This window comes from Cornus florida, unplaced genomic scaffold, assembly GCF_030987335.1.
Source record: "Cornus florida cultivar Cherokee Brave unplaced genomic scaffold, ASM3098733v1 CherokeeBrave_3.0.0_Hap2_Chr05, whole genome shotgun sequence".
Lineage (NCBI taxonomy): Eukaryota > Viridiplantae > Streptophyta > Magnoliopsida > Cornales > Cornaceae > Cornus > Cornus florida.
This window is the reverse complement of record NW_026775575.1, coordinates 98,786,767-98,801,483: the sequence shown is the minus strand read 5'-3', so window position 1 is coordinate 98,801,483 and position 14,717 is coordinate 98,786,767. Positions and strand designations below refer to the sequence as shown.

At 38.6% G+C, this 14,717-nt stretch overlaps 1 long non-coding RNA gene across 1 annotated transcript; it reads right to left on the bottom strand.

Moving 5' to 3' along the window:
- Positions 1-10,436: 10,436 nt before the first annotated feature.
- On the bottom strand, positions 10,437-14,358 carry LOC132307886 (uncharacterized). The gene is made up of 3 exons (XR_009482339.1): positions 14,112-14,358; positions 10,926-11,045; positions 10,437-10,813 (listed from the first exon to the last, which is right to left on the bottom strand). It is a non-coding gene; the product is annotated as an uncharacterized LOC132307886 (long non-coding RNA).
- Between the last annotated feature and the right edge of the window lie 359 nt (positions 14,359-14,717).

The window sequence follows — 14,717 nt, the reverse complement described above, 5'->3', positions numbered from 1 at the left end:
AACATAACCAACATGAAAAGTATACAAATTCATCATCTAAATACACATCATCACAATATAGCAATTCGCACCAATTTGAACCCAAAATTTGAAATCCCAAATGGTGGCCAAACAACACTTTGCTCCGATCACAATGAAGGTCTCGATGCGCTCATCAACTTTGCCTTAAGTAGCAAGATCAAATTCCCAAAGGTGGAGAGTGGATTCAAGCTTTTGTATGGAGTAGAAAAAGAAAAAAAAAAGAAAAAAAGAAAAAGAAAAAGATGGAGATATAGAGAAGGAGAGAACTGCCGTGAGAAGAAATGAATGGTCTGTAGTGACCATTTGGTCATTATAATGACTAAAAGTCATTAGTGGGTCCCATAATAAAAAATAAAATAAAAAATCTTTCTTTTTTCTTTATATATATATATATATATATACACTTAACACACCACAACCACATGATTAATCATACAACCAAGTAAATGAGCATCAAAATAATAATGCATGAAATGCAATGATTCCGAAAAATAATCTCCGTGCTCAACACTCTGGTAGCGAGTCCCACTTCGAACCTCCAGGTCCGAAAAACGAAAAAAATGCCGAAATGGCAACTAATGCATTTACAAGAGTCATAAACTTAAGGAAATGCCCCAACTAACTCTCGGAACCCATCCGGCACACCTTACGGTGCCTGGCACGTAAAATGAGACAAAACAGAAATAAACCCGAAATCGAAAAAAATCCCAGAAAATAAAAAATTGTAAAAATGAGGATCATTACAATCTACCCTCCTTAAAGAGATTTCGTCCTCGAAATCTACTCTCCTTAAGGAAGGAGGCCCACAGCTACACACCTTCCGAGAAACAGTTCACAAAATCCCCAAAACTACGAGGTCACCAACCTTATTGCTTAGGCACCAGACGTCAACAGGCAATCGCACACCACTGCCACCAAAACGCAATGCTCATCACCCTATGAGGGTAGTCATCACTAACAACATCATAACACAAACCAACTGGATTCTATACCCGACTCAAAACCGACACTGGTCCACTTTACACCGCTACGCAAAGCTTCGGAACCCGAAAGAAGAACGGTCACAAGACCCCTAAACATGACAACATCCGATCTCAACTCATCCTTTAAAAGACACACAAAACTTCAGACAAGGAACCTTGTCTATCTCATAACCAAGCTCAAACCCAAATCCACAGATCTCTATCAGACCAAGCACTGGCTGCTATCTATCGCCTACTTACACCATCGCATAACCGCATCAGTGACTACTAACCGCACTATACGACAATCATCATACTAAACAACTTCAAGATGACTAAACCACAGATCTCCCAACAACTATACAATCACGAGTCACCAAATCAGTAAAGCGCACTATCCTGTATTCAAGACACGAATCCTTAAAACATGATCATTGATAATCAAGTGGTCGCACCACAAACCTTCATCGGACACTTAGTCCTACCTAACACACCTAGTCACTCGAGACTAACCACCCGAATCCACACTGACACACCGACACAACGCGCATTACCATGCTTTCACTGTCCCTAACAAAATGATACAATCATTGACCTTTGACCTGACATCGTGCTAAAGATGGACTGATTCAGGAGAAATGGTTCGCCAGGCAATTCTCATCATCGATCCGGTCTCAACACATATGTCATTCCTGTCTTCAGGTCCAAACCTCAAACACAATCTCACACAGTCCACAAAACAACCATAAGATCCACTCACTATCCCAATCATGCCTCAATCATACAACTCGTAACAAGCTAAAAATAACACAGCACCAAACGTCACAATCATTAACCAGCATAAAAGATTTCTAATTTATTTATAACACCCATACCAGGTAAACAACTCCAAAACATTACTCAATTCAATTCCTACCTCGTCAAAACACACAATGCAACTATTTCATGTCTGAGATCACAAAACCAAAGTTATTCCTCAACGGAATCCCACATTCACTTTCTCTACTCACGCAATTCTAAGGTGACATCGACACTTGTCCTCAAGACACTGCTCAAATCAGACGTCTATAAAAACATCGAGTACATGACTCACATTACATCCCCAAACCATCCTCGAACTTACAGTTCACGACACACCCCTAGCTATCACTGCTAATACCAGACACCGAAAATACACAATCCCTATTCGGCAACTCGTGCCTTACATACCACCGGTCGAAACCATTCTCAAGACAAGCACCACCAAAACCAAAGACCCCACCTCCCTCCGTGGGAGTGAGTCGACCCATTCAACCAAACCTTTACCAGTGAACTTTAACAGCATAACAACCCATACACAAGTCAGCCCATCCGCGGACACGCATAACTCCTAAATGGAGGACAAGATATACTACAAACGATATCCTTGTCAGGACCAGAACAAATGGAAGGGTATCGAACCCCGCTCTCACAAGAGACTAACGACTCGTACTTGAATGTACCCGACACCCTATCACACGTTGCTCACCAATCGTCTAATCGTGGACACCCAAGCTCACCTGATATGAAGTGAACTCCCTACACACAAGGAAGTGAACTAACCGGATACTCGTACGGAACTACGAACCCGAATCTAGGCGACCTCGCCACTAACAGACCGTCATACATAATCGACCCCGGAACCTCGCATACGCTACTCCGCAACACCCATGCTAACTAAAACCAATCAGATAAAAGCACCAATTGCTCACAGCATACCAACACTAGGAATGATCACAGTACGTTAGACACCTCATCCCATTCTACCTAGAATCAGTCACTCCCAAATGACAACCTCTAAGCCATAAAAAGACAATTTACCACCCATTCCATCTCTACCTTCCCAGACGATACTGCCTCGATCACTGTGCACACAAGACCTGTGACCTCAGTCACAACAACCCACTGACTCGTTAAAAGAAAAAGGTGTCTATATGGCAACATCGCCCTCACTGGCTCTAGAGACTAAACCGTCTACAATCACCTCGACTGTGCGCACAACTTCATCACCTACCACATAATATACGATAAACAACTTATACTCCCTAATCCACCCTCGGATCATATCTTAAACCATTATGTTCATCAATACTAAGACATCACGTCACAACCCCTCTACTACCATCATCCTCGAATGACAACTCGAACTCACGTCCCACCGACTCAATAGGCTACCTCCAAGTGATCTCCCCACAAGCATACCTAAGATAACACCATCACAACAAGAGAATATGCCTCACTTTCGATACTTCCCATAGTAACCATTACTTACTACCAGAAAAGGACTTCCAAACGGCAATAGCATGCCGACAAATCCCAAAGGAAAAATGAGCACAAAAACTAGAATGCTCAACATCCAAATGTCTTCTCAAACCATCTACAACACAATCAGTCATTAATACTTAATCGACTACTCCGACCATTCTTCCCAAAACAATCTACATACCTAAGTAAGAAAACTTCAGACCCTTGGTTCAACATCGTTACCTCCCTTCTTCACCATTCCTCAGAACACTCTTGGCCTTAACAAAGTCAAATGGGGCTACCAGCTAAGCCTATGGGATCACCCTCGTCCCAATTATTTTAAATCGACAGTCTATCTCTTGGATTCTCAAACACCCAGCACTATCACCTGATACTCCAAACATACCCGGAATACAACTTCAGCCCACAACTTCTAATTTTCGAAACACAATCCATTTGGTACACAATACCTATCATCTATCACTTTATCCGCAAACGACCAAGTACTTCCTCACTACCTACCTTATCGTGCAATCCTACACTACACAGCCAAAACTGACCACTATACACCACCTCGAGATTCTCCCTATAATCGTGCCAACCTATAACCCCGTTCATCGACCGAGCCATGCAATCGACTCACCGAGAGTCAATTACCTGCAACACACTCATGTCGCTATCCGAAATGGAAATCACTCCTCGACAAAACCAGTCTCTACAAGACCACGAAATGATCCACATCCTGCAATCGGTCCTACGTCACCCTAGACCTAGAGAGTCCAACAAATCCCCTTAACAGTCGTAACCAACACGCTTCCTCGGACCATAAAAGAATACCCGAAATACAAATCTACAACCTATAAGCTACACTCGTGACTTGAGCAACCTCTATCACACCCACTACAAACCGATTCGAAGAGAACCTCAGTACCAAATCGCGACCTAAGTCACAAACACTAACCTCTAAAAGTCATACATACATCACGAAAACCTCACATCGTAGACCTGACCTCCACGATCACAGGAACCCACGCGCTAACACATGAAACTCATACGTCTTACCTTGGACATCGCACTGTACCATAGCAATCGTTCGAAGGTCGTGCCCCAAGCACTACGCCCTAAAAACAACGAGAAAACTGAAAAAACCATGCACTGAATAGCTCAACCCACGAGCTAAAGACCTACGTTATTTGTTCGATAAGAACTGGCACCCAAACAACCCTAGAGCAACCGAGCTCCTCACTTACTCAGGTCATAACCCACACAACCATCAATATCGCAACAAGTACTCTACCGGACTAGCAACCATCCCGTACCCAACCGTATGTACACACGTGAACACACATACATAATAACCGTACTCCATACCATGATACAATCGTATTCAATCATTTTTTAAAAAAAATTTTAAACACCCCGTCTTTCATTTAAAAAAAATACTCATATAACTATGCCTAATAACCGTCACAATACCACACAAGACATGCTTGTACCTACCGTGCTCACTACTTGCCGTTACCACCTAAATCACACTTGTTATCATATCATAATTAATATGATTTTAATTATTTATACATTTCATCGTCATGGCCATATAACATACATTTTAGCAATTAAACACATAAGTATGTAAACATTTAGTAAATAAGCATGCCTTTTAAAACCGTAAACATATAAGCAATTAAGCACGCTTCTTAGATAACAAACGCTTTGACACATAAGCACATAGACAATATAATTCACCTTCCACACAACCCTAGGTAGGCCTCTACCCGTTGTCCTACAGATTTTCAAACCATCGCTCTGATACCAAATTTGTAACTACCCGAACCCAATGGTCCGAATAGCTAACCGGGTCCTTACCCGAACCCAAGGTCGTCTAAGGGCACTGTGGTTAATTCCAAGGTCGATACATAATATATGTGTCACCCCAAAGTTTATACAAAAAAAATGAGATCAAAAATACAAAAGATGTCAAAACATTCCACTAACCCATTCAAACTTTTGGAGGAGCGTCGTCCGTCATTTCCTTCCCGTGACCTGAAAAATGTAATAATATGATGGAGTGAGCCAGCCTGTAATGCTTCCAATTTTCGTCATTTCTTTTTCGGGTTTTCCGTTGTTGCAAGGGCATTTTCGTCTTTTTCTCATTCTGCGTGTCGGATATCGTGGGGTGTGCCAGGTGTGTCCGAGAGTTGGGTGAGACATTTCCTTGAGTTCCGAACTCTTGGAAATGCATCGGTTGCCATTTCGGCATTTTTTTTTTTTTTTGTTTTTCAGGCCGGATGGTCTCGGGTAGGACCCGCTACCGGGGTTGTTGCATATAGGGATTTTAATTGAGCCCATTTGCATCTTGTGCATTTTATTTAAGGTGTTTTATATGGTATTTGTATGGTTGTGTGCATATATGTATAAGTTGTGGTAGAAAATTAAATGAAAAAGGGTTTTTCATTAGTGGTAGGACCAACCACTAACACTTATGTAAGGCTTAGAGACCATTTTGGTCTCTCACTTTCTCTCTCCCCGTAACCCCTCTCTTCCTCTCCCTTTTCTTTTCCTTTTATCTTTCTTTTGATTTTGAACTTCAAAATTTGATTACTTCCTCAATTCTTGGAAATTTTGGGTGCCGTTTGCGGCAAATCGAAGAGCTCGGTGAGATCTTTGATGTAAGCAATTACAACTTTGGTGCATCCTAGGAATTTTGAAAATTAGGGCTTTGATTTAGAGTTTTGGGGGTTTTCATCTCCATTGAGGTAGGGGTGTTCTAATGCATGATTTCTTTTACTTTTGTGAATTTTATAACTTGAATTGAAGTCTAGCATGTTCAATTAGTATAAATTCTTATAAAATTTGCTTAAATGATAGGTATGGATTATATGTGACTAATTGTTAGTTGTTTTATAGTATTGAAACATGCTTACATGAAGTTAAATCTATGTTTTATATGCTTGTTATGAAAAGTTGATGCTAAATAAGAATTTTTAGTTATGTAGTTTAGAAATTTGCTTTACATAGCATGTGTGAGAGTTTTATGGTTAAATTGATGAATTTAAGTATGAAACATTCCATGCATTCATTGGGATAGAAAAAGGGAAAAAAATGTCTTTAAAACAAGTGAAAATTGTTTTGGGAAAGGTTTTCTAAAAATGTTTGCGAAAACCTGGACGCCTAGGAGGCGTCTAGTGGTCCGTGGTGTTAGTGTAGTCTAAAGGAGAGTTTAGTTGAGCTAACCAAGCCGGATGCGACGCCTTGGAGGTGCCTTGTGGTCGTGGATGGTTAGGCAATCCTCCTTTCGTGACGCCTTGGAGGTGCCTTGGGTCGGATTACACTAACGGTTTGAAAGTTGAAACAGAAATGTTTCGGATATGGGGAGTGACATTGCATGACATTGCACTTCATTAGAATATATGGTGTGTATGTGTTTGGGTGACAATTGTTATTTACTTGTCGTTGTAGTTATTGCCATGTACCCCTACACAATGATCCCGTTTTCTTTTACCTATTCCTTACGTGGATTCACGGGGTCACAAGAAGTGTGTCTTAGACACTTCCTACTGAGCGTTTAGCTCACCCCATATTTTTTTAACATTTTCAGGTTCGGGAAAAGAAGTGGCGGGTGACAGTCCACCACAGTCTTAGTTTGGATTAGAAGAATGTATCTTTTGCTACCTTTTGTATTTGGCCCCATTTTGTAAAGTGTTGACCCAAAATGTATCATTTTGCAGCTTGTGAAGTATTTAGTTTCATTTTGTATATGGCCATTGGAGAATTGTAATTATGCTTATTTACACTAAATCTTTTAGTGTATTTCATGTAACGTGTTGTAAATTATGTTAATATTGTTGTTGTTGTTAATGTATTAGATGTTAAAATGTATTCAAATATGTACGTGGGTATGGTGTGTAGGGTGATTGATTATCAATGTTGGTGTATCTGGGACAGTTAAAAATTTCGAGTTTGGATAACCCAGAACTGATCGACGTAAAATTCCCACACGTCGACCGGATGACCTGAACCAGTCGACGTGTAGCCTCCCACACGTCGACCAGTATCTTGGCAGTAGCCATTTCACTGTACATGACCTGAACCAGTCGACGTGTAACCTCCCACACGTCGACCGGTATCTTGGCAGTGGGTAATGTCACTGTGCGTGACCCAAACCAGTTGACGTGTAATGCATACACGTCGACCGGTTCCTGTTCCATACATTTTTTTGTTTAGTTTCCCTAATTATCCTTTTATTCAAAGTTACGAGTATTTATTTTAGGACCCAATAAAATTCAATAATTATTTTTTTATCACAGAAAAGACTATATTGCCCCGAACTCTATCATATTTATTAAGTGACATAAGTAAGTGACCATTATGCCCTTTGAATCCCATACTATTAGACTTGTGGCAAATGACCATTTTGTCCTTGTTGGGTCTTAATATACAAATTTAACGTGAAATGACCATATTACCCTTAGATGATTTTAGGTTGAATAAAGATCCGTTTAACGATCCAGACCCAGTGGATTTGGGTCGTTACACAGCCGCTCAATAGGAAGTGTCTAAGACACACCTCTTAATGACCCCGTGAATCCAGACAAAGCATAGGGTAAAAGTAAACGGGATCATGTCAATCGGGGGAAAAAAACACAACAACGACAACAATATCATCAACAACTATAAAACAAGTCATCCAACCATATGTATACAATGCATGCCAATGTAATACAATGACATGCCAATGTCGCTCCCCGTTTCCGAAACAATTCCGTTTCACCTTTTCAAACTGTTAGTGGAGTCTGACCCATGGCAACTCCATGGCGTCACGAGACAAGGATTGTCTAGCTATCCACGACCATATGGCAACTCCAAGGCGTCGCGGGCCTAGGTAGCTCAACCTCGCTAGGGTCTCTCCCTAACCTCTCTAGACCACACTAACGCCACGGACCACTAGGCGACTCCTAAGCATCTGGGTTTTTCGCAAACACTTTTCAAAACAATTTTTCCCAAAATTAATTTCATTTGCTTATAAAACAATTATTCCCTTTCATTCCCAATGAAATGCATGAATGCTTCATGCCATACAAACCATGACAATTTATAACCTTCCATCATAAGTAATCAACTACAATAATATACCATGCTTTTAGAGGAATTCTATAAAATTTATAAAAATTAAATTAAATTAAATTAAATTAAAAAAAAAAATCAGCATGCTCTCATACAACAAATCCAACATACCCAACATGGAAAGTATATAAATTCATCATCTAAATACACATCATCACAATATAGCAATTAGCACACAAGTATGCTTATTTTGCACAATAGAATTATATATACATAACATGTATATCACATCTCTCAAGGGCTTAACACAAATTAAATATACTAGTATCAAATTAAGGAGGGAAAATTAAATAAGGTCAAAGAATACATGAATTAGAGCACTCATACCTCAATAAAGATGAAAAACCCCAATTTGAACCCAAAATTTGAAATCCCAAATGGTGGCCAAACAACACTTTGCTCCGATCAAAATGAAGGTCTCGACACACTCATCAACTTTGCCTTAAGTAGTAAGATCAAAATCCCAAAGGTGGAGAGTGGATCCAAGCTTTTGTGTGAAGTAGAAATAAAAAAAAAAAAAAAAAAAAAAAAAAAAAAAAAAAAGATGGAGAAGGAGAGAACTGCCATAAGAAGAAAAGAAGAAATGAATGGTCTGTAGTGACCATTTGGTCATTATAATGACCAAAAGTCATTGGTGGGTCCCATAATAAATAAATAAAAATCTTCATTTTTTCTTTATATACATACATACACTTTACACATCACAACCACATGATTAATCATACAACCAAGTAAATGAGCATCAAAATAATAATGCATGAAATGCAATGATTCCGAAAAATAATCTCCGTTCTCAACACTCTGGTAGCGGGTTCCACTTGGAACCTCCCGGTTCGAAAAACGAAAAAAATGTCGAAATGACAACTAATGTATTTCCAAGAGTCATGAACTCAAGGACACGCCCCAACTAACTCTCAGGACCCATCCGGCACACCCCATGTTACCTGGCACGCAAAATGAGATAAAATGGAAATAAACCCAAAAATTGAAAAAAATCCCAGAAAATGGAAAATTGTAAAAATGAGGATCATTACACCAATTTTCAAATTTGGTTTGAATTCTTGTCTCTACTTAAGAGTTAAATTAGAGGATAAGATGTTGGAAATAGAATATAACATTTGAAGTGGGGTTCTGTTACCATCAAGTAACCTAATTTTCTTCTGCTAGTTCACTATAAATCCCATCTACACGTCAATTAAGGATTTCCTGATCTGTTTCCTATTTGAATAGAGTGTTCATCAACTGTGAGCAATTATATTTGTGTAGATTGAGAGTGTTTCAGGAGGAAAAAGAAGTTTGAGCTAATGAGGCAAGTATATTTCTCTGTGTTGCTATCTAGGTTTTTATTAAATAGACATGGTTCTTTAACTAAAGTGGAGAGAACATTTCACACATAGTTTCCTATATGTAATAACATGTGGTTTCTTATGGTTTCGATTGAGGACCTTTATGTTTTGTTTATGTAACACCAATTTTGGATTGAGTCATTTTAATGAAGGTAGTATTGTTTTATTGTGGTTGGTTGGAATCTGTTACAAGTCATGCCATGCATAATTTCCTAGTGTGGAAGTTTGTGAGTTACACTCTATAACTTGTGTCAAAAAGTTACACTTTCCCTCCTAGCACCAAAGCAGCAGAATTAAAGTTTAGCATTTTAAAAGACCGAACAAGGTGGGCATTGGCTATTCCTGGAAATTTGGCGTCTGTATCTTTTTGGAATTTTCTTGGTTGATATATATTCATGACTTTGTAAGTAACCAAACATTGATCATATTGTTCTATAATGTAAAGACTAATGCAGTGGGAGTTCATTTAAAACATTTCTTGGATTTACTGCTTCCTAGCAACAACCCAAGTGTTAAATATCCATTCTATGTCCACGATAACACATAAATTATTTGATAAAAAACGCTAACAGGGAAACTATTTGTAATACTTACAAACCCCCCTCGTTGTCTGTAGGCTTTATATGCTTCATGATATGTAGTAAGTCCAACAATTCCTGCATTATTGACCTGCACTCATTAGAGATTAATCTTATAACCTGGTATTCCTTAACACGTCAGAAAGTACTGTTATTCAACACTTTTCTATTTCTTTATATGTTATCAAATTGAATACATCTTGCTAACCATTGTGTATGTATATTAATAGCAAAAGTCAAGTCACTTAATTCGTAAGGAATATCTTGTTTCTCACCAGGATATCAAGTTTTTTTAAATGCGTTATGTACATATTTTGCCAATGAAGCAAAACTGGCAGGATCTTTTACGTCAAGTTGATGAAAAAACACATCTGAGAATCCAGAAACTTTAAGGTTGTCAACAGCTTCAATACCCTTCTTCTCATCTCTGGCTGTTAATATTACTGCAATTCCATTAGATGCTAGCTGACGACATATCTTTAGTCCAATTCCTTTGTTGGCCCCGGTAACCACAGCACACCTAGATTAACAGTCATTCACTGAAGATTGTGCATATATATATATATATATATATATATATTGTGTATGAAAATTTTGTATTTACATATTGCAAAAAATAAGAGTCATAATACCTTTGTGCTGTTGAAGTAGTGTTGGTGGTCTCTTCCATTTCTGATGAAAAACTAGAATAGTTGATCAATGTTGTTGACTTATTGCAAGTTGAAAATGGATGGTGTTCACTTTGTGAGAATCTGCAATCAACCCAAGCACCATCGAAGCTGTCATTGTCCATATACTTAATAGCTGTCTTATGAATGCATCATGTTCTTTGGTTTGGAAGTAAATGGAGGAAATGGATTGAGACATACCTTTCGTCAGTCAAATTCTCTGTTCTTGTGAACGGGTCTCCTATTGGTTTCTTTGGGTGCTCTCGAGGTGTAAGACAAGGAGATCCCCTGTCATCCTTCCTCTTTCTTATTTTTATGGAGGGCTTAAGCAGACTTATGCAAAGAGTAGAGGATCTTGATCTTATCAAGGGCTTTATGGTCGGAAGAGATCCTGTTCATCAGATGGAGGTCTTTCATTTACTTTTTGCAAACGACACCCTGGTTTTTTGTGATGTTAATGTGTCTCAACTTAGATATTTGAGGTGCATTTTGGCTTGCTTTCAGGCTGTCTCTGGTCTGAAAGTTAATGTGGCTAAAAGTGTGCTTGTGCCGGTTGGAGATGTTTAGGATATTTCTTCTTTAGCAGAAGTCCTTGGGTGTGGGTGAGTTCTTTTCCAATTTAGTATTTGGGCTTGCCTTTAGGGGTTTCCACTAGAACAGTGGGATGTTGAGACCCTGTGATTGATAGGTATGCGAAGAGATTAGCGGGATGGAAAAAGTAATACTTGTCTAAGGGAGGGAAAGTTACGCTTATAAAGAGCACTTTATCGAGCCTTCCTACTAATTTTTTATCTATGTTCCAAATTCCATGCTCTGTTGCTGATAGGATCGAAAAAATTCAAAGGGATTTCCTTTAGGGTGGAAGAAGTGATGAATTTAAGTATCACCTTGTCAATTGGGAACAAGTTTGCAAGCCAATGAAGTTTGGTGGTCTTGGTATCAGAAGACTGGTCCCTTTTAACTAAGCTTTTCTGGGTAAATGGCTGTGGAAGTATGAAAGGGAAAGGCATTGCCCATGGCGACAGCTAGTTTCATGTCAATATGGGGAAGAAAGTGGTGGTTGGTCTACTCATCTGGTTTCTCTAGTGGGAGGAGTTGGGGCGTGGAAATTCATAAGGAAGGGATGGGATGCTTTTCTACTCATATTAGATTCAAAGTTCGTGATGGCAGATGTGTACACTTTTGGGAGGATCTTTGGTGTGGAGACCAACCTTTATCTCTTTTATTTCTCAGGTTATACAGTATTGCAGTTGATAGACTTACCTACGTAGTCAACTGTTATCAACTTGATAGTAGAGGGATTACGTGGAACGTGCAATTTTGACGCTCTTTTCAAGATTGGGAGGCGGATGAGGTATGTGTTTTCATGGATTTGTTGTATTGATAGGAGGCAGTTGGCAGAGGTATTGATGTTATGACATGGATTCCCTCTTCCCATAGTCACTTTGAAATTCGTTCCTTATTCTTATGTCTTTCTGATTTCGATATTGTTGATTTTCCATGGAAGACTATTTGGCGTTCTATGGCTCCAACTAGAGTGGCATTCTTTGTATGGACCGCTGTTTGGGGTAAGATCCTTACGATTGATAATCTAAGGAAAAGGGGCAATTGTCTTGTTAATTGGTGTTGTTTGTGCAAACAAGATGGTGAGTCAGTTGCTCACATTCTAATACATTGTCCTATAGCGAGGAATTGTTGGAATCTTATCTTTTGTCTGTTTGATATGCATTAGGTTATGCCTCGTTATCCTAAGGATTTGATTTGTATATGGAGAGGATGCCGTGTGAGTAGTGTTGTTCGCGATTATTGGAGAATTGTACCACATTATGTTTGGTGGTTCATTTGGAAGAAGAGGAATAGTAGAATGTTCGAAGGGAAAGAATCGTCCATGGCGAGTCTGAAACTTCACATTATAGGCTCTCTTTTCAGTTATGTGAAGAGGAAGTCATGTTCTTCTTCCGAAGATTTTATTATTTTTTTGGTTTCTTTGGGATCTTAACCCCTAGTTCCACTTTTGTATAAGGGATGCGTTCCCCTCTTGAACGCCTTTTTTATTTTAATTATTACTTATCAAAAAAATGAATGCATCATGTTCTTTGTCATTTTCTTTTAAAAATTTGATGCCTTCTTTTTATTTCTGTTCTTATTTTATTTTTTATATTTTAATCTAATCATAACAGATCTTTCACTGTTTCATAAAAAAATTCTAGCTTAATATTAAATGACGTGAGTTTTTTTGGCACTTCCTACTGTGGGATTAAGCACCCATATTATATTGATGGCAACTTACTTTGTTTTTACTAGCTTAAAATGGCATATCTTCGAAGTTGCTGCTGCCAGAGAGCAGGGTGCAACTTGGGCGGGCGAGGGATTGAGGGGTCTACCCAAGCTCAACCCGCACTATTGGCATGGTGCAGCCCAAGCCCGGGTTGAACCTGATGTTCGGTTGGGGTGGCCTAGCCCAAGCTCAACAATGCTCGGATTGGGCGCGTTGTGCAGGTTCATAGTTGTGCTCTGTTTGGCAGATGGTGCCTCTCATTGTCTATTTTTCTCATGATGTCATTTCCCTTCATCTAACTCGCATCGTCTACAAATAGACCAAGGCGCTCTGTATCTCTCACACTGCATTGGTAAAGAAACAATACTATACATTGTATACTATTCCAAGTATTCTTTAGAGATAAAGATAATGGGTTTCACTAGTGAGAATCACCAAACTCTTGTCTAATATAGCCATGAGTGATCAACACCAGCACAATGGAGCAAAATGAATAAGTAAAACAACTAAAAATAAAAAATATAATTAAAAACGAATGTTAATACATTGAATTACATATTTTATAAAATTTTGATAATAGAAAGAGACCTATTCATTTCTATTCACCAAATTCTACTTCATTAATAGCTAGAATTATGAATGTATCTAGCTTATTTGATTTGTAAAACTTAAATTCTCAGAATTAAACTTTGTTTTGCAACGTGAAACAAAAATAGCCAGTAATAATGAAAAATATTGATGGTAGTATAATACATGATACAACGTCCTGGTGGTTGTTGAATGAGTGAGGTGTGCGATTGGTGTTAATTTAATTGTTTGTAGCTGTTGTTTATAATTATTTTTTCAGTTTAAGGAGTTGAGGAGTGACTGACCTTGTATTGATAATATTGGGCAATCGAAATCGGAGGAGGAGTGAAAGTCGGAGAAGACAGCAAATCTGCTAGATGGTGAATATGATCAGTGGAGATAAAGATGACCGGTGTCGATGATCGGCGTAGGACGGTAACGTCGAGGGTTACAATGAGAATCTTCAATAGTGTATAAAATTGTCAACCGATGGATGAAAATAAATGACTAGGATTAAATATAGATATATAAATATATATATGTGCGTGTAAAACGTTCAACTCTCAGGTCTCAAGCTAGTGTCAAAAAAAAAAAAAAATGGTCTCAAGCTAGAATCTTATTATCAATCATTAGGAATTATTACATATAAATGGGGCTAGGGCACCATATTTACTAAGACGCTGAGTCAAAATCTCATAGTTTTTCTAAAATGAGTTTGACCCAAAAGCTGAGGTGGCACATGAAAAAATACTGTTTCATATTTCTGTTGCCTAAAATACCCTTCTTCCTATTTTATGTGTTGCCTAAAATGCCCTTTTCTACACTTATCTAATTTCAAGCCCAAATGCCTTTTTCATATTCCATTCGTGCTGCCCTCTCTCTCCCCCCTTCTCTGTAAACAGCGATCAACA